Source organism: Nesoenas mayeri (genome assembly GCF_963082525.1).
Source record: "Nesoenas mayeri genome assembly, chromosome: W".
NCBI classification, from domain to species: Eukaryota; Metazoa; Chordata; class Aves; order Columbiformes; family Columbidae; genus Nesoenas; species Nesoenas mayeri.
The window spans coordinates 13,771,858-13,792,860 of record NC_137553.1 but is presented as its reverse complement, the minus strand read 5'-3'; the positions used below and the strand labels follow the sequence as shown (position 1 = coordinate 13,792,860).

General features: G+C 41.0%; 1 pseudogene across 1 annotated transcript in view; it reads right to left on the bottom strand.

Annotated features, from left to right (window-relative positions):
* The window catches only part of LOC308051478 (3-hydroxy-3-methylglutaryl-coenzyme A reductase-like), a 135,859-nt pseudogene extending 117,046 nt beyond the window's left edge, over window positions 1-18,813 (bottom strand). Inside the window, exon 1 of the transcript in view lies at window positions 18,749-18,813. The product of the transcript in view is annotated as a 3-hydroxy-3-methylglutaryl-coenzyme A reductase-like (transcript). The remainder of the gene's footprint in view (window positions 1-18,748) is intronic.
* Window positions 18,814-21,003: the final 2,190 nt, after the last annotated feature.

The window sequence follows — 21,003 nt, the reverse complement described above, 5'->3', positions numbered from 1 at the left end:
ATCTCATCATACCATACAGTGATACCATATATCACTGTTTTTATACAAATATAAGCAAGATGAATTGAATTTGACAAGATGAATACAGCCACTATCCCAATAATTCATCAGCTTCATTAAATTTTAATTTTTTTAGTTTTTCTTATGTCCCATAGTTTTGTTTATGAAAGAAATTGCAATGTAGTTTTGAAACCTTTCTCCTCCTACCTTAAGTTTTGGTGTCAAATCACTATTTAAGCCAACTCAGACCCAAAAAAAGGCCAGTGTTAACATTTGAAAAAATAATTCTAGGTGCCCCAATATTTGTAATGTTACGTGGAAGGAAAAGAACTCACCATTCAAACAATGTAGTGATCGGTGATCAGATCTGCAAAGGAAAAGTTGGTTCCATACCACTGGCATAAAGTCTACACTATGACCACAAGTTTCTCAAGAACATCATAACATTCACAAAACTACCTACTTTGTGTGTGAACCAAAGAGAAACTGATGACCAGATTAAATGAAATCAGAACTCTCTAAAACTTGGGCCAACCACAGAATTCAATTCATTGTTCTCAAATTATGAAACAAGTGGTTTCTTGGCATTTTATATTGTATCCAACAACTGTCCAGGAACAAATAAACACCAACTTCAGCTGAATGGCTGGTACAGCAGAAATGGATATAGTGTTTAGTGACTTAACTCAAACCTCTTGATATTTCTGTATCACTGTAATAAACAAAGTATGACTTTTCTCTTTCTGACAAATTCAACTCTAGTACTTTTAAAAGATTTAAGGCCAGCACAAAAACAAACAAACAAACAAACAAAAACCCCAAAAAAAAACCAAAAAAACCCACCCCAACACAACAGCAGTTTAAGCACCCATAAAAAGACGTGTTTCATTAACATCTTTTTCTCAGTGACAAGAAGCAGGTCTCTGGCTCTCTGTCTATTTTAGGTGGTTTGCAAATGTTTTACCATTTAACTCTGTGTGAAAGTTTATCCTGAATGGCACTAAATCTTGCTTGCTGCAAGGGGAAGCAAAACATGAGAGGAAGGTCTGGTTAGGTCTAAAGCAGCAGCTTAAGCAGACCATCAACATAACTTGTTTCTGTATAATGCTGCCAAGGTTTGTTCCAGTGTGTTTCCTCATCAGTCATGTAAATTTTTATAGTATAATTTTCAGCTTCTTGAGCAACTTAACTACATGATTCAGGATTCTGCCTATTTTTAACTTCTACATTTTTTTCTCTCATGTACAGAGTTTAAGACCCCACATTTCATCCATGAGGTGCTGAAAGCATCCTGTGTTGTGTTTATCCTTGCTCTTTTATACATCTGTTGTGTAATCCCTCTTATTCAGTGTCTGCACCACTGTATGGCTACTAAAGCATGTTCATAAGTAATGATTCTAGGAAAACTACAAGATGGTACGTAACTGGAAAGCATTGCATGAAACTTACATTTTAACATAATTTTTTTCTGGTATGTTTTCAGTCCTACTAAATCACAGGAAGAAAAGAGGATTTGCATTCATTTATAAATTCAGTTTCAAAGACAGTAGAGTTAAGAATGGTCATCATAAACCCCCTGTTTAAAAACCTATCAGCAGTATTTTTGCATAAAGTAATGCACTGTGCAGTGTTTATAAATCAATAAATGCTGGGAGAAATCATCATAGTCTTTATTGTTTTCTCATGAGGAAAGATACCTAACATGTATTGTTTTTTGAATGACACATTCACTCGTGTGGATATATGTCATAGAAGAGGTGACAGAGCATGACTGACAGTGTCTGTAATTGCATTTACCTTCATAAACAAGAAGATTAGTATATGCTAAATACTCCAGAGAATATTACCAATCAACCTTCAAAATGAGAATCCCGAGGAAGAGTCATTAAAATTCAGGTTCCAAAAGTAAAAAACAAACAAATACAACAACAAAACCAACCAAAAAAAACAAAACCCAAAAGAAAATAAAACAAATAAAAAAAACCCCAAAACCCCCAAACCAAAACCAAAAAAAACCCACAACAACCCTCCCCCCCTCCCCCCAAAAAAATAAACTAGGAAAATTACCCTCAAGATTATACCACCCTATTTCCATATCTTTGGTTTTTTTAAATACACCCAAATATTTATTGTCAAAAAAAAAAGGGTTAAAATTTACATAGATAGTCCAGGAACAACTTTGACTCTGGCCCCTTTATTCTCTATGTGTTTTATAAACATGCATTCAAAGAATGAAGATGGGGACAGAGAATTCATTTCATAAATGAATATTACCAGGTTACATGTTTTGTATTATGAAAGACAGTTTTAAATTATATGACAATATGCCATTACTGAGTCTTATTTACCCTTCATCTACCATTCAAGTCAATTAACAAATGATGCTAAGGTTTTACATATCTCTTTCTCACTCTGGACCAAATTCTATCACTATTAAAGTGAAGTAAATCTGGATGAATTGCACTGAAGTCAATTGAATTATTTCAGAATTACACTAAAGTAATTAGAAAAAAAAGTTATTCTGCACAAAGAAATTTTTCAGTGCATATTCTAGTAAGCTGAAATGTATAGTAAAGGAAACAGGGATCACGCAAAGCAAATTGAACACAGTCCTTCAGATGAGATGGCAATGCTAAGAGAGCAGAGATGCAAAATTAATTTGTGGACTGGATTTTCCAGCACAGTACACCTCTTGTCAACACAACACCATTCTTGCCTAAAAGGTAGCCCTAGCAACATCATGAACACTGAATAAAGGTCAAAATTTTTGTCTCCAGTCCAGTATTTCTACAAAGATGGAAATTAGTCTCGTATCAGGAGTAAACTTCCCAACCGGGTGAGAGAACTTCGAGAAAGAGCAAAGGCTTACAGGCAACAAATAGAGGGAACACACCTCCTAATACCATCTCAATCAGATCCTGTCCGATAATAACAGTCTTTGGGATGTGTCTTCAAATTCCAGTTCAGAAGAAGGCATCAGCAACAACATCAGAGCATTAGATCTTTCTGGAGTTTCTGAGAAAGAGACTGCACCAAACCCCAAAATGCTGCAGCAACCTGACTCCAAAGAACAGACACATCAGAACAGCACTGAGAAGAAAGATATGTCAGATGCTTTAACTGAGTGTACCCTCAGCAAGTTTGCAGATGATACAAAACTAGGAGGAGTGGTTGATACAGCAGAAGGTTGTGCTGCCTTTCAGTGTGATCTGGACAGTCTGGAGGACTTGGCAGAGAAGAACCTGATGAAATTCAACAAAGTGTAGGGTCCTGCACCTGTGGAGAAATAACCAGTACAGGTTGGGGATTGACCTGCTGCAAAGCACCATTGCAAAGAAGGACCTGGGAATCCTGGTAGACAACAGGTTGACCATGGGCCAGCAATGAGCCCTTGTAGCCAAGAAGGCCAACGGTATCCTGGGGTGCATTAGGCAAAGTGTGACCAGCAGGTGGAGAGAGGTTATCCTCCCCCTCTACCCTGCTCTGGTGAGGCCACATCTGGAGTACTATGTCGAATTCTGGGCTACCCAGTTTAAGAAGGACAAGGAATTACTGGAGGGAGTCCAACAGAGAACAACAAAGATGATTAGGGATCTGGAGCATCTTTCTTATGAGGAGAGATTGGGAGAGCTGGGTCTGTTCAGCCTGGAGAAGGCTGAGAGGGGATCTTATAAATATCTCAAGGGTGGGTGTCAAGAGGATGGGACCAGACTCTTTTCAGTGGTGCCACTGTGGGACATGAGAGGTCTATCAGTGACCTTGGCTGCTATAGCAATAAAATATAAACATGGGCTTTTGCTGTATACCATTCCTACTGTTAGCTCAGTAAAACTGTAAACATCGGGCATTATCACTTCTGGAAGCAGATACTGTCCGAAAAAATATGCAGATAACTGCAGAAAAGTGCAGTTACTTAGAAGAACCTAGCTGAAAGGAAAATTCACTAACGGACAATTGGTCTTGTTTTAACCAAAACCAAGACACTAAGTTAGTTTGGCAGGCTGTTAGCATTGTCCTGCAGAATGTAGATGAGGGAGAGGAAACAGATGGATTATAAAATATTTTTAAAATTACTAAATGTGAACAAAGTTTGATAGGAATACAAAAAATGAGAAAAAGGCACATGACCATCCAGATGGTTCTTGCAAGCTTCACAGACCTGTTGAAAATAGTGAGGGTCTCAAAAAGGAAAAAAAAAATAATCTTACAAACTGTATTGTATCTGGCTGAGATGGAATTAATTTTCCCCTTAGCAGCCCTCATAGTGCTATGCTTTATATTTGTAGCTAGAAAGGTGTTGATATCACACCAGTGTTTTGCCTACTGCTGAGCAGTGCTGCACACCATCAGGACCATCTCTCCAACATTTCCCCCCACTCACTCACAATGGTCAGTAGGCTGGAGGTGGGTAAGATCTTGGGAGGGGACATAGCCAGCACAGCTGACCCAAAGTGACCAAAGGGATATTCCATACCATATGACATCTACTCAGTAATAAAACCTGAGAAATGAGGAGGTGGTGAACATTTGAGTTTCACATTTCAGAGCTATTTACACCCACTCTGCTGAACCATAACTTACACACAAAAGAGATGAAGATGATGTAAGCTAAAGGTGTTATCTGTGGCCTATTTTATCCTGTACCTTGTTCCTACTTCTTGGCATTCCCACTGTGGTTGGTTTGGTGGGTGGACGTAGGCCTAAGGGAGTTTGTACAGAATGGACTTGAAGGAACATCATACAGTATATCCTATAGCATTTCACATGTATCCTCACTAGAGAACATCATGCTCAATCTGATCTTTAACCTGAAATCTGCTTGGTAGGACAGAGCTTGATTATACCATAATGATTTGTTCCAGTGGCTCGGAAGTAAAATTTATTTTTTCTATTTGATATCTAAGCAGTTGATTATAATTTTAAACTATCCGGTGGCAAAAGAAAATGTATAATGGTCCTCTACTTGAACTGCTGTGGTCCAAGCATAAGTCTTTTGAAAAAACATGGGTTGTGAAATATTTGGGAAGCTATTAAATTTGACACATAAACATTCTGTCCTTAAACTCAAGATCTCAGTAGATGTTCATTTCTAAATGGGCTTTGGAAGAACACTGCTAGGTGAAGTGAAGCAGACTTGGATTTGAAGACACTCAAACCAGCACATACAGCAGCTGGACCACACTCAGAGGTGTTGCCTGGACTCAAGTTTGGCCAGCTGTCTGTCATCCAGATGCTGATCTCAGGCAGACATTGTAGAAGTTACGTCCAGCAGAAATTAAATGCCAAGGTGGGTTTTGCCTTAAAATTGGTGGCCCTTTGGTTTTCATCATCTTCCAGCCTCTTTCTCTGGCTTCAAAGATGTGGTGAATAACATGGGTAATTCACATGGGTCTGTGCAGGCAAATGCCCTGGGGAAGCTGCCTATGATAGCCTTTGAGGTTTGCCCTGGAAGGAGGTTTGATGTCGTTGAACTGCCTGTTGAAAACTGCCTCCAGTAAATTTTACTCTTCGATTTTCTTGTACCCAGTCCTAAGAGCTACTGCTGCTTTGCACAAGCCAGGCAGGTGGCTTTTCCTCCTGCCTTTGAATGTTCATCCACCGGCTCTCTCCCATCCTCTGGCTTGAGCCTTGGAAGTGACGCTACTGAGTTATCAGCACACAGCTGTGAGGAGTCACCTCTTTGTTGAAAAAAGTCTTGGCTGTCTGGGCTTACTGAAGAAGTTCTAGCCAAAGAGACCTGAATACTGCTGGTTATATCCACTAATGTCATTCATGCTTTCAGGAGAGCTAACATAGGTAGGGCAGTAGCATGCCTCTGGGTTGGGCTCTGTTTGCTACTTTTGATGTCTGAGAGTGTAAAATGTTTATAGACTCTGGCTTTTTCTTACTCTTTAAGAGGGGAAACTATCTGTAACAAAGCAGCAAGCTCATTTAACTATAAAAAAGATGAAGAGACTGTCCTTTTTGATAGGAGTTATATTTAGGATATAAAGCTATTTTCTTTAATATTGCATCTGTCTTTGTTCCTGTGATGTTACAGTCTTTTTTGGTGCCCAACGTTGACACAAAAGGTTCAAGATAACAAAAGATTTGACTGGAATGTGCTAGATTGCATTTATAGCTGATTTTGCTGTTTAGCTATTAATTGACAGGCTTCTGTTCTTGCCATGGGGCTTGCTTGCCTTACTGTATATTAGAGTCTAGTGCTCATTAATGGCTGCTTTTTGCTTTTGCTGCTTGCTCTACTACTAATCATCTTACTCTGCTGTGACTGGGAACATTCCGATAATAGCAATGGCTCTGTGCCTGGGCTGGCAGATGGCCAGGGCATGCTGCTGTTTCTGTGCTGCTGTGCTGGACAGGCTGGAACTCCAGTATGAACTTGAGTGGAAGGGACTGTGACCTGTGGATGAGTCCATGTGGGAGCAGGACACCCCAAAGCATCTGTGGCTGTGGATAAGTCCATGCCAGAGTAGGTACACTTCAAACCATCTGTGCCTATGGTTATTTCCAGCTGGGGTTAAACCACAACACAGGTGTACTGGAAACCCCTCCAAGTGAAAGCAAACCGTGGCCTGCACTCCACTGACAAAGGGATGGAGAAAAACACATTAGCAATTTCAATTGTCACATACAATTTGGCAGCCTTTGACTCCAGTTCATATTGGAGTTCTAGTAGGTCTGGTACAGCAGCACTCAGTGGTGGTGTAACTTCATTCAGGCCTCAATATTCTACTTTTAGCCTCCACTCTTCATTGGATTTTTGCACTGGCCTTATGGGACTATTAAAGGGTGAATGAGTCTTGCTGATCACTCCTTGACTCTCCAGTCACTGGATCAGCATATGGATGGGAACCAGGGAGTCTTGATTGGTGCAATATTGTCCCCAGTGCACTGTCATAGCAGCAGTTGGCACCTGTTGTTCTTTAACCCGCAGCAACCTCACCAAAGACAGATCCTCTGAGAGACCAGGCAAACTAGACAGCTGTTTAATCTTCTCCACACTCAAGGCAGCTATACCAAAAGCCCACTGGTACCCTTTTGGGTCCCTGAAGTACTCTCTCCTGAGGTAATCTATGCTAAGGATTCCTGGAGCCTCCAGACCAATCACAATAAGATGCTTTTGCCACTCATTCCCCGTTAGGCTTACCTCAGCCTCCAACACAGACAGTTCTTGCGATCTTCCCATCACTTCAGAAATACAGATGGATTCTGCCCCTTTGTAATCTGATGGTATTAGAGTACAATGTGCACCCGTGTCCACTAGAGCTTTATACTCCCTTGGGGCTGATGTGCCAGGTCATCGAAGCCACACAGTCCAGTGAACCCAGTTGTCCTTTTCCTCTACCTGGACAAAGGCAGGGGCCCTCTATTCCTGGTTGGAGTCTTCATTCTTTGATTTTTGTAACTGCAAAACAGAAGTCACTTCATCAGGGTCAGAAGTAAGATCAGTCCTACTCTGCCCAGCAGACGCTAGAACAGTAATTTTCCTGGATGGATGCCTTTTGGCTGTCGTTTTTCCTTGCAGTTCTTGTACTTGAGCTTCTCATCTCCAGGCAGGTTTACTATCCCACTTCTTCATGTCCTCCCCCTGCTTACACAGGAAGAACCACAGGGTTGGACGTGGTGTGCACCATTGGTACCCTCTCCCGTGAACAGAAAAAGGCTTACTCTTAGTAGCTGAGACATTGGTGGGAGTGCATGAGGAAGGCCTATCCTTCTTGGATTGCTGGGACAATTTTTGGGACAATTTCTCCACAGTCGAGACACAGGCCAAAAGGGAAGAAGTAAGACACCAATCTTTAACATGTACAACAAAAACAAGAGCATGGCACAGATCAGATAAACTAATATGGAAAACGGATGAATCAATATTGTGACCAGCAAATGCTAACAGATATAAATCCCTTCTAATAGGCTCTGGTCAAACCTGCCATTATCTCAAACCCTTCATGCCCCATGTTGGACTCCAAAAAGGACTGTCGTGGTTTAACCCCACCTGGCAACTAAGCACCACACAGCTGCTCAGTCACTCCTCCCCCAGTGGGATGGGGGAAGAGAATCAGAAGGGTAAAAGTGAGAAAATTCGTGGGTTGAGATAACAACAGTTTAATAATTGAAATAAAAATAATAATGAAAATAATGCTGCTGCTCATGATGATAATGATGATAGTGCTAATAATAATTAATGTTAATGAAAAGGAAAATAACAAACCCAAGAAAGACAAGTGATGCAAAAGAAAACAATTGCTTACCACCAACCAACTAATGTCCAGCCAGTCTCTGAGCAGCAGTCCTCCTGCCAACCTTCCCCCTAGTTTTATTGCTGGGCATGATGTCATATGGTATGGAATAGCCATTTGATCAGTTGGGGTCAGCTGTCCAACTGTGTCCCCTTCCAACATTTTGTGCAGTCCCAGCCTACTCGCTGACAGGGTAGCATGAGAAGCAGAAAAGGCCTTGACTCTGTGTAAGCACTGCATACAAGCTACTATGAAGAAATTTAATTCTATCCCAGACAAAATCAGCACAACCTGGAATGGACTGCCCTGGGGGTGGAAACACTTGTACCATTTGCCATGGATTGATATAGACTGCACTGGAACAAGGTGAAGCTCCTGAATACCTGTAGTATATTGGTGACATCATTCTGTGGGGCAACACAGCAGAGGAAGTTCCAAAACAATCTTGGAATACCAAGGAATGGGATGGAAATGAGTGAATCCTCAGACTCCAATATTGAGTCTGAATTTGATCCTGACTTAAATGGCAGGGAGGTGGTGAGAGCACAGCCCCCCATACAAATGATGCGGCAGCAGGAACAAGCAGATGAGGGGGGGCAGATCGCGTGTACTCACTCTCTGAATAAACAGCATTTTCAGAGATCTCTCAGCAGAAGAGTGGGGGACGAATACTGGCATGGATTTTGCCAGCTTGGGATAGTGGAGCTGTGTCTATCCATTTCTTAGCAGATGAAAAAGATTTCTTAAGCCCTATAGCCTATGATGATCAGATACAACAATGATATGCTCAGCTACAAAATGTCAGAGGTCCTGACAGGCAAGATTTTATTGCACCTACGCTATATCAATGTTTGTGTGCAGCAGTTTTAACAGCATATGCTGAATCTATTGAATCTGTGTTGTCCCTTGAAAACTGGTGCACAATGGAGGAAAGTATTGATTTGATGCGGCAGATGGGGGTGGCATATGCATTGATTATGGGATCCAATCCAGACAGGGTGGCAGTGATAAGTATTAAAATGTGACTTTTGACAGGAGTCCCTGCCTCACTGAAACCCGTGATTCTGCCAGCAGTGACAAATGCTATGGGTAATGTAGGCACTCTAGCAAATGCCTTGAGGGGAACTGGGACTGTAATTTCAGAACCCTCTGTTTGGGTGGTGCATAAAGGAAAGCCAGCAAAACCGAAAGGAGTTACAGCACAAGTGATGAGAACACTAATGTGGAATGATTTAGCACAAGATGGTATCCCATGATCAGAAATAGGTGGGATCATACCATTAGAAATGTTTTGGTGCTTGCAAAAGTTAATGCTTATGCAAAAAAGCCAACCAGCCCTAGCCCCACTGGCAACACTGTACCCACCTGCCACCTCAATGCAAGACCAGTTTTCCTTTACCTGGCAACAAAAGCAATATACTTGTTGAGTATTGCCTCAGGGATACACACACAGTCCCTCCGTTTGCCAGCAAATGATAGTAGTTGATATAGCACTATGGTCAGGTACCGTTACTGATTGACACGATATTGATGATCTGTTGATTATGGCAGTGTCACAACAAGAAACCGAAGCAGCTGCTGAATTTTTGAAGGTGCATTTGCAGGACCAAGGCTGACAAAAACGCAGGGCCCTAGTGCTACTGTACTGTTTTTGGAAATGGTTTGGCATGGACAGCTTAGAGGGGTGCCAGATGGGGTGCAGCACACGGTCCAGCAGTTTTCTGTGCCAGCTGCAGTGGAGCAATTGCATGACTTTTTGGGATTTTTAGGGAATTGGAGAACTAATATCAGATTCTTGAGTTCTTGTATTTCAGATATCTTCAGTGAACACCTGTGTTTTATCTAGAGGAGACAGCATTGGAACAATGTTACTGGTGTCACAGACACAACATCCAACTGAAGTCCAGCCTGAAAAAGTGCAGGCCATGACTTTCCAGTCTGTGTGGGCAATTACCCCACACCAAATTGTTAAACCCAGAGTAATGCTAGCTGAAGGAGCTGGAACAGCAGCATATGTATTACTGGAAGGTGACAACACTCCTGTTGATTAACTGAGATTTGTCCTGGTAAACTTAGATTTGTTCAGCCTCTACTCTACCCTAATCATTTGCCTTTAATGTTTAGGAGAAATTAACAGCTGCAGATATCTTAACAATGTGTTTCACTAGCATGACAACCCTTGTAGCTGTATTACAGAATTGTGCTATGCTAAGGGATTTTAACATTAATATTTCTTCTTGTGGTTTTCTCTGAGTAGGTAGTAGCTGCAAATGCTGCTTCAGTTTTGAAGGCATGTGTTACTTCAACATAGATGATGAATTAGCCAGCATGGAAGATGACATCTCACATCTTTGTGACTAATGCAGCAAACGAAACAATCTACTGATAATGCCTGGCTGAATGACTTGTTTAATTCCTTGACAAGATGAATGGGACACCTGATTTAAAGCATTATTGTAGAAATATGTTTTTTCCTTTTTCTGTATGTGTTTATTGTGTGCCCCTGTAAATTGCTCTGTGCTACACCTCAAAAGCCTAAATGTACAACTCTGGCTTTGTTGGCCTCAGCAGAAGCATGAGCAAGGGCATGGAATGTCTGGGAATAGTAGAAGATTGGCGAGGAGGTTGGTTAATTGTAAATATACTCAAGCAGCTGCAGCTGTGGTGTAGAAAAAGCACATATATCACACTAATTGTTTTATTGACCTTGTATGCTTGACAAGTAGAACCTCTCTGTTAGATAACATAGGCCTGTGAGAAACTCTAGGCACCTTATCACTATGTCTGAGATTCCTGCTTTGTTGTGAGAAAGTGGAAGGCTGAGCCTGCTTGAAGTCTTGAAATAGAGGTGAGCGCAGGCGGCCTAGTGATCTTCTACCAGGGCTGAATTGCTGCAGCACCTGTGTCCCTGCTTGTGTTACCTCTGCATGGGAGCTTAGGTGGTACTTTGGAGATCCCCCGGTAGAGGGGTAACTAAAATAAAACTTGCTCTTTGCAAATGCATTCGTGGCCTCTGGCTCTTCTTGAGACCTGCCTGTGTCTGTGCTCACAGCTATGTTTTGGATTTTTACTGAAAACAGTGTTGATAATCCAAGGATGTTTTAGTTGTTGCTGAGCAGTACTTACACAGTGTCAAGGCCTTTTCTACTCCTCATACCACCCCACCAATGAGTAGGCTGGAGGTGCACAAGAAGTTGGTAGGGGACACAGTTGGGACAGCTGACCCCAACTGATCAAAAGGATATTCCATACTATATTACATCATGTTCAGCAACAAAACTGGTTGACAGGGGTCTGCTGCTCAGAGACTGGCTGGATTTACCATGCAAATAAATCAATCTCTACAGCTTTAGTTTTTCTCCTTGAACTGCTTGGAAGGTAAAACTATATATCAGAAATCAACATACCTTTTCTCTAGACCTGTTGAATAGATCTGCCAAGTGTCTGAGGCAGCCAGTACTAACAATATAAGGAGGCATTGGACTCAGCCTTGAGAGCACTCCTACTCTGAGTATGGTGCTGACTGAGCCTGAAGGCTGCAATGTTGTTCACTTGTGTGTCTGTTGTCTATAGAGGACTCTGACAGAGCTTCCAGTGCTACAGGTGAGTTTGGGTCATAGTTACTGCTCATTCTTCATTAAAAAAGTCTGTCCATGTGTTGGGTTTAAATGTCAAGGTTTTGGTAGCAGGGGTGCTGCAGGGGTGGCTTCTATGAGAAGATGCCAGAAGCTTCCCCCATGTCTGACAGAGTCAGTGCCAGACAGCTCCAAGACAGATCCATCATGGTTAAGGCTGAGCCAAACAGCAACGGTGGTAGCACCTTTGTGATATTTAAGAAAGGGAAAACAACTGCTGCACAACAGCAGCTGCAAGAGAGGAGTGAGAATATGTGAGAGAAATAACTCTGAAGACACCAAGGTCAATGAAGGAGGAGGGGGAGGAGGTACTCCAGGCACTGGAGCAGAGATTCCCTTCCAGCACATGGTGAAGACCATATTGAAGCAGGCTTTCCCCCTGCAGGCTATGGAGGTCCACAGTGGAGTAGATATCCACCCTGCAGCCCATGGAGGACCCCATGTCAGAGCAGGTGGATGTGCCCTGAAGAAAGCTGCGACCCTGTGTGTTGGAGTGATAAAGGACTCAGCATTCTGATTCAATGTGAATCATGCAAAGCCATTTATTACAGAAACAAGCCTCCTTATATATGCAAATATTCTCTGATCACGCATCCATGCTCCAAGCGTGCATTCACTAATTGGATATCATCTATATTCATGAGCTGTCCACGCGCTGGAGTCTCACTGCTGATAGTTCCGTTGATTTACGCCACGTTGAGGCCTTGTTATTGTAGAAATGACTCACCCCCACAGCAGGTCCTGTTTTCGGCTTTCCAAGGTGGCCTTGAAATTCCTTGGGCCTGGCTAATTCAATAACAAATCTCCATCTAACAGAAACCCATCCACAGTTCTCCCTTTTTGTTCTTGAACTAGCCAGGCCTTATTTACAGTGCACTGAATCGTCTTTGAAATACACTGCAACATACAATACGTGATTAACAACATAATTACAGTTATATATAATGCAGTTAAGCCTTACTTAATAAGATCAACTACACACCTATTCTCAAACTTTTAAGCCATTTTTCAAACCTTAATTCAACTATGACAATCTTATTAACATGCTGGTTTAGTTTGTCTAAAGTACTATGAATAAATTCAGAATGATCAGACAAGTTAATACAACACATTCTCTCAAATTCTTCACAACCATGACCTAGTGTTAAAAGTAAAAGATCTATAACTGTGCAATTTTGTAGAGTAGTATGCCTAATACCGTCAACATCTACTATTAATTGAGTTAGTATCTCAGAAGTAAGATTAGTCTGTTTAAAAGACCAATAGCTTAACTTTTATATGTCACCTAAAGCTTTACCAGCTGCTAGACTAGGGAGAAGGAGTGCAGTAGATACTATGGTAGGAATGTCTCATAATTTTACCTCATTTTTGCATTGACTATCTAAGTGTAATATCACCCTTTTGGCTCTCCTGCTGTTTGTTCAAATTGCCATTCTCCACAGAAGGTACACCACCTGCTTGCTAATAGACTTCTAGACCACCAGGTCTGTGAGCATCTATAACACTGAATCAGGATCCACGGTTTACATCTGAAACTGTCCCTCTGCATCCATTGAATCTTTGTTGTCTTTATTCAGCCATGGCTTGACCCATTTCGCGGGAATCCACTTCGATCCTTGGCCTGTAATGACACAAGCATAACCTTTTCCCCAGGTTATCAATTGACGTGGCCTTTTCCATTGACCGTTAACAAATGATTTGACTATAACTAATGTAGGTTCTTTCTGATTTAGCATGGTTTTGGGTCATACTTGCAAAGTATTTCATCACATACGTTGCTTTTGACAATTGGTTTTGTGGTTTTTCCCCTACTTCCCCCCCCCCCCCCCCTTTTTTTTTAAAACAAACAAACAAAACAAAATCAAAACAGTTCAGAATCAGATACGTGCGTTGGACCTTGACTACATACTCAGAAACACAAATCAAATTTAGAGGTTCCTCCTTAAAAAGCTCTAAGTAATATAAAGCTGCACCAAGTTCTGCTAATTGAGTTGAACCTTTCATAATTTTTATAGAAAAATGCCAACTGTTATCTTCACACCAGACCACTACTGCTTTATGAGACTTCCCAGAACCATCAACAAAAACTTTGCAAGTATGTAGGATCAGATCAAATACAAGTATGGTCTGTGACCTGATGTGTCTGTGACATGCAGGTTCTGCAGCAATTTACATTTAGGCATGCCAAAAGCTGTGCTGTTAAGAAAACCAGCTAGTGCAATTTACAAGGACATAGATTGCAAATAAAAAAAAATCAGAATTAAATTTCACAAATGGTACATATATGACAAAAGGATCATGGCCTATTAAGACTTAAATTCATTCCCTGCATTTCTTGATCAGAGTGACAATTGGTATATAACAATCGATATATCAGTCTGTTTGCATTATCATCATACTGTCCCACAATAGCCACAGGTTGTTTCATAGACAAATCTGCAAGTCCAATCGAATGCAGTCAGCCTGTAAGGTTGTCATAAATTTATTCCTCAAAGTTTTCAACTCCATTTTGGCTATCATATTTATTGGATATTGTTTTCCCTTACCGGATCGAAGCCCTGTTTCAGATCTCTCAGTGTAGTATTTGCTTTATCGAAACATTGGCTGTTAATACTAGTGGAAATACAGCATTTGAAATTTCCTTGGAGATTTCTCACTTGCAGCAAGCAGATCTGTGCCATCCAAGCAGCTTCTTGTAGGCCATGCAACTAAACAGAATTCTCAAAAAACGTTATTTGAGCTTACAATTTACTTAACAAATCTTGACCCAAGAAAGGTATAGGGCTTTCTGGCAACTACAAGAATTCGTATGGTAAAACTTTATTCCAAATTTGGCAATCCATTGGTCTCAAAAAAAAAACAAACACGGGCTTTCTTTCTTTCCATGATCTCAAAAACTATCATGGTGAATTTACTAAGAAGTCTTTTACAACTAGTTACCACAAAATAAGTCTATTAACAAAATTTTTGGTTTAATTTCCCAGTTTCATTAGAACTACGGTTCTGCTAGGGATGCCTTTAAATTTCACCCTCAGACTGCTTCATTCAGTATTACAACATCACTGCAGTGGACGGGAGAGAAACCCCCCCCTTGCACCGCTTTAAAATCGGGGCAACCAGGTTTCTCCTTTTTTTTTTTTTTATTTTTCTCTTCTTGCTGCAGTTTAGATATAGCCAAGGCCACGCAGGTGGTGTAATCACTGGTACAAAGTAGGAGGCTCTGACAAACTCCTCAGTTACAATGAGCTGAGTTTATCTTGCAGCTTGACACAGGCCTGAAATTTATGTTCAAACACAGGCCTGGGATATTTTCCTTTTTTGTTTGCCCATTTCATTCCAACCATAATACACTTTATATGCAATTTCAAGTAGCTCAGCAATAGTTACATTTCTTAGCTCCATTTACCTTTTAAAATTTACATATGTCAAAACCCAGTATATTAAACATCAATCCATTATACCATTTTCCTAGATTCAAATCAGTTCATATTCTAGCAACTTTTAAATACAACCTCTTCCAAATTCACATCCATCATAGCATTTAGTTTTAGTTATCATACCTCCAACAAACACATACATTCAATGCAAATCGAAGTTTAACAACTTAAATTCTTTTCTGGTCTCAAAATCTTTATATAACAATATAAACAATTACTCTAATGTGTAAGGATGCATCCTAAGTGAGAGCAAGGTGGTATTTTAGCAGTGGAACCGCTTCCCATTTTATAATTTTCTCCCCAAACAAAATTCTTTTGATACCAAATATATATATATGCAAACTAAAATACTGAGCTAAGATATGAAAACCAAGTACCAAGTTCAAATATGCAGATAGGTCAGAGTTACACTTACTCAAGACAATATCTCGATTTTTGTATTGCACCTTTGGGCCGCTTACTGCTCAGCCAGGTAGAGGTATAGCTGGGTCTCCCTGACAAAACAGGTCAGTGCGCGCTGGAGCCCAACGAGCACCTGCGTCCCTGCTGCCACAGCAAGCTGGACTGGGCAAGGCTTTCATCAGTGTCTCAGTTGGTGTGCTACAACTGTTATCCCGAAAACAGTGTTCTTTACTTGGTGTGTATACCAATGAGCCAAATTTAGTACATCGAGATGAGACACAGCCTATCACAGAGTTGCGCAAGTCTGAATGCCGGAATAAAGCTAGCATGCTAGAAAGAAAAATAACAGCTACTACACACAACATTTTTACCATCATATTCACACAGTAAAGGACTAAATTACTCATGGTCTTCTGTATTATCACAAAATGCACATTTTGAGTCAACGGATTCTCATGATTTAACAGTCTGTGAACTCATCGTACCATATAACAAAGACCTACCAAAACTGTAACATACTTAAACAGATACCCACAAAGAAAACAGGTTAATAAGGAAAGCATCTTGCAGACTTCATCAAGTTTTCTGACCTGTGTGTTATCAGTTAACTCTCTCAGCTTGTTGAAGTTCAAACCGCTCCACCTGTAAAACTGAAATGATCTAATGATCTCTCGTAGAGTTTTATTTTTGTCCTGTTCTTCTCACCTTAAAAACAACATTAATTGCAACAAGGTGTTATAGTTCAAGTTTCTATTCTCCGGACACTTTTCCCAATAATTTAATTTATACAGCAGCCAACACCAATTTCAATATTTAACAAGATCATATTTCCTCCTATTTCCAAGTGCTTTCCTATGTTCTAAAACACCTCCCAATGCCAACTACTTAGGAACGCGACTGAAAACAGTCATATCTGACCCCATCTCATAAGTAAAAACCTTGAGAAGAGGGAGGGAGGGAAGCACAGGGCTGCTTGCAGCGTGAGTGGGAAAAATGGGGAGAAGGTTTTATGGTGCACTTAAAAACAACTAGTAAAACAATTAACTCACATTCCTGACAAGCTGCTTGATTTTCAGAGAGGCAATACACAGGAGCACATACTATGTACTGTAAAACTCGCAGATAACACGTTGATAGCAAACATTAGCGTTCTCTACTGCTAATTTCAACACTAGTGCTTCCTTAAATTCTAAGTTTTCAGTCTGCTTATTGATGGCCTCTTGAAGATGGTCAATAAATTGCATGTAATTCTCATTGGGACCCTGATTAATAGTTGTAAATGATTTGGCTGCTTTGTCAGTTTCAGGCACCTTTATCATAGCTTGATATGCAAGGTCTGCTGACTGCCTCAGGATTTCAGAAAATAATCGCACCTGTAATTGTGATGTGTCAATTAGTGTCTCTTCCAAGAGTTGGGGGATACCCGCCCCTTTCAATGAATCCCCATCATTCCATCCTAAATGATCTATAGCTGTTACATTGCATAGGTCAAATTTTGCTTGAGTCTTTCATGGTTTTTATCTGATCTCGGGGCAACACATACACAACACATACACTTTTAACTTTTGAAGAAAATGTTGCAAACCCCCATCCTCATCCAAGTCATAAAGGAGCACCCCCTTTCCCATCACGATCAGCATGATTGCATTACCGACTGCTGGATTCACTCGCTATTAGCTGATCTAATCTTTCACACAGTTCTTTTGCCCAGTTCTTATCCAGTGACTCCTTCTGCTCTCTCGTGGAAGTTGGAGGGTTAAAAGACAGTAAAGGCAGATACAAATTGGTAAAAGGACTGATAGTACACTTGTTTACAACTTTAGCATTCTCAGCTTTCACAGGTTCTTTGGGCAAGTTGTCTGATTCCAATCCTTTGGACTTGCTGTTCTTATCAGGGTTGGGTAATAGTGTAGGAGGCCACCCACTCGGCATTTTTCCTCCCCCCGCCCCAGACTGCTGAACCATTGGGGGTGCCGAAGGCACAGCACGGGATGGAGTAGGGAGGGTATCAAAGACAGGAACTGGGTAAACTTCACAGCGACTTTCAGGATTCTTATCAGGCTGCAACACTACAAAAATTCCAGCAGCAGCCGACCGTTCAGCCTTAAGATCTTTTAAGGTGGCAATTATAAGCTTCCATGTAGTTACTAATGATTTAGCTTCTTTATCTCCATTGCTGACCTTATCCCATAATTTCTGCCCTGTATCGTCCCAAATTTCAAGTTTAAAAGCCTTCTCGTTTTCTGCCAGGTAGCCGTTAGTTCTACACCAAACTAACAGTCTACATATGTTACTTTCTTCATATTTAAGACCTCTCACAGACTGAATATCAGGAGGAGCTTCACTCTTCCCTCCTCCTGCTCCCAGTCACTCACCTTTTCTGGTGATTTCTTTGACAAATTTGTCTGCGTAACGTCCGTACGCCTCTGCCCGGTTCTCAGTCCAGCTGATCCACCTCTGGCTGGGCCACTCCAGGCTTTTCCCCAATCGTAGTCATACGCCATTCAGAGTATCACGTCGGGGTCACTATTTGTTGGAGTGATAAAGGACTCAGCATTCTGATTCAATGTGAATCATGCAAAGCCATTTATTACAGAAACAAGCCTCCTTGTATATGCAAATATTCTCTGATCACGCATCCATGCTCCAAACGTGCATTCACTAATTGGATATCATCTATGTTCACGAGCTGTCCGTGCGCTGGAGTCTCACTGCTGATAGGTCCGTTGATTTACGCCACGTTGAGGCCTTGTTATTGTAGAAATGACTCACCCCCACAGCAGGTCCTGTTTTCGGCTTTCCAAGGTGGCCTTGAAATTCCTTGGGCCTGGCTAGTTCAATAACAAATCTCCATCTAACAGAAACCCATCCACACCTGTGGAGTGCCCCCACTGGAGGAAGTTAGTGGCAGGACTTGTGACCCCATGGGGGACCCACGCTGGAGCAGTCCGTTCCTGAAGGACTGCACTCCATGGAAAGGACTCATGATGGATCAGTTTGTGAAAAACTGCAGCTCGTGGGAAGGACCCACGTTGGAGAAGTTTGTGGAGGACTGTATCCCATGGGCGGGACCCCACACTAGAGCAGGGGAAGAGTGTGAGGAGGAAGCATCCTGGTTTATATCAGAAATAGCATGGCCAGCAGAACTAGGGAAGTAATCGTCCCCCTGTACTCAGCACTGGTGCAGTCGTACCTCAAATACTGTGTTCCGTTTTGGCCCCCTCACTACAAGAAAGGCATTGAGGTGCTGGAGTGTCTCAAAAGAAGGGCAATGAAGCTAGTGAAGGGTCTAGAAAACAAGTCCTATTGTTGTCATTATCACTTAAAAGAATGAATCCTGTCTGCAATTGCTAACCTAAAAATATGTAAAGTCTTTCAGTTTTAGGTCAGTCTGAGAAAGATAACAGTGACTTCCATAACACCTAATCACGAACTACAGACACTACTGACCTTGCAGCTTTAGACATTTTGAAGCCTGCACAATTAGTTGAGTCTTGCTTTAATACATATCTCGAGATTGTTGGATAAAGTGTCCTTTAGCTGAATGTTGCTCATTATACACTAAAAGGATTATGTAATGCAATATGCAAATGTGTAACCAATTGGGTCTTTAGGACTACCCCATGTAGTGATAAGATTTTGTATATAATGCCTGTTACTTTTCTTGCTGGCATGCTGGCTTTATTCCAGCATCCAGGCTTGTACAACTCTGTAATAAACACAATATCTCATCTCTGTATGCTACAATCTGGCTTTTTCACACACCAGGTGACAGAACCCTGGTTTTGGGGCAACACTATGAGGAGTGGCTGAGGGAACTGGGGTTTAGTCTGGAGAAAAAGAGGCTGAGGGGAGACCTTTTAGCTCTCCACAACTACCTGAAAGGAGGTTGTAGCAGGGAGGACGTTGGTCTCTTTTCCCAAGTAGCAAGTGATAGGACAAGAGGAAATGACCTCAAGTTGCACCAGGGGAGGTTTAGATTGGATATTAGGAAAAATTTCTTCATGGGAAGGCTTGTCAGGCATTGGAACAAGCTGCCCAGGGAAGTGATGGAGTCACCATCCCTGGAGGTATTTAAAAGACATGTAGGTGTGTTGCTTAGGGATATGGCTTAGTGGTGGACTTAGTAGTGTTAGGTTAATAGTTGGATTTGATAATCTTAAGGGTCTTTTTCAACCTAAATAATTCTGTGATTCTAAGGAGTGGCAGAGACAATGTGTTATGAACTGACTGCAATCCCCATTCCCCATCCCCCTGTGCCACTTGGGGGGAGGAGGTAGAGAAATCAGGAGTGAAGTTGAACTTGAGAAGAAAGGAAGGGTGGAGGGAAGGTGTTTTAAGATTTGTTCTTATTTGTCATTATTGTGCTCTGATTTGATTTGCAATAAATTAAATTAATTTCTGCAAGCAGAGTCTATTTTTTGCCATGATGGTAACTGCTCAGTTGTCTCCCTGTCCTTATCTTGACTCAAAAGCCTTGGAAGATTTGTGAATCACTAGCCTTATGCAAGCATAAAAGTAAATGCATATAGTTTTACATATAAAAAAGCATTTAACACAAAATGAGACAAGTTGCTTTATAAGGTATATGATTGAATGTTACCTATAATAATATATGGTTAGTGTTTTTTTTCCCTTCTTAAAGGTAGCATATTATTACAGTACTATTGGATTAAGACTAGACTTTAAGGATATCCTTTATAAAAGAAGGGGAAACACGTAAAAGTTGGGTGTGTAACTTTTGAGAATGAAATGTATACTCTGAGGAATCTAACTAAGCATGGCAGTGAGACTATAATAACAATGCAATGTAAAAATGGTAGTAACTTCTGATTCAGCAGTTCAGGTCCTTATAGGCCAAATCCTGGTCTGATGATATTGTCAGAAAATACAGTCCTAAAATGCAAATTTTTGAAAGGACTTCTTTAGCTACTGGTTTCAGCAGGAAGGTGGTTTGATAGTCTGGGTACTTTGAGCCATGCTTGGCTGAGCTGTACTTATCTGAAAATAGAAAGGTATAAAGCAATACAGACTCTCTTTTACTTACCAGAGCTCTACAGGCCCAAATGCATCTGTTATGATCCATGTGAAAAAAAAAAAAAGGGTTTAGCTTAGAATTCAAACCAAACTGAGTTTTTATGGCTAGTGGTTACAGTTTTCATATGAAGGACTAATTTGATGTAGAAATGTACAACTGTATATTCACAGGTAATGTCTGAGAGCATTACTAACAACTGGGAAGCTTGCAGGCACTATTTCATTTAAGGAATAGAATTTTAAAGCTGA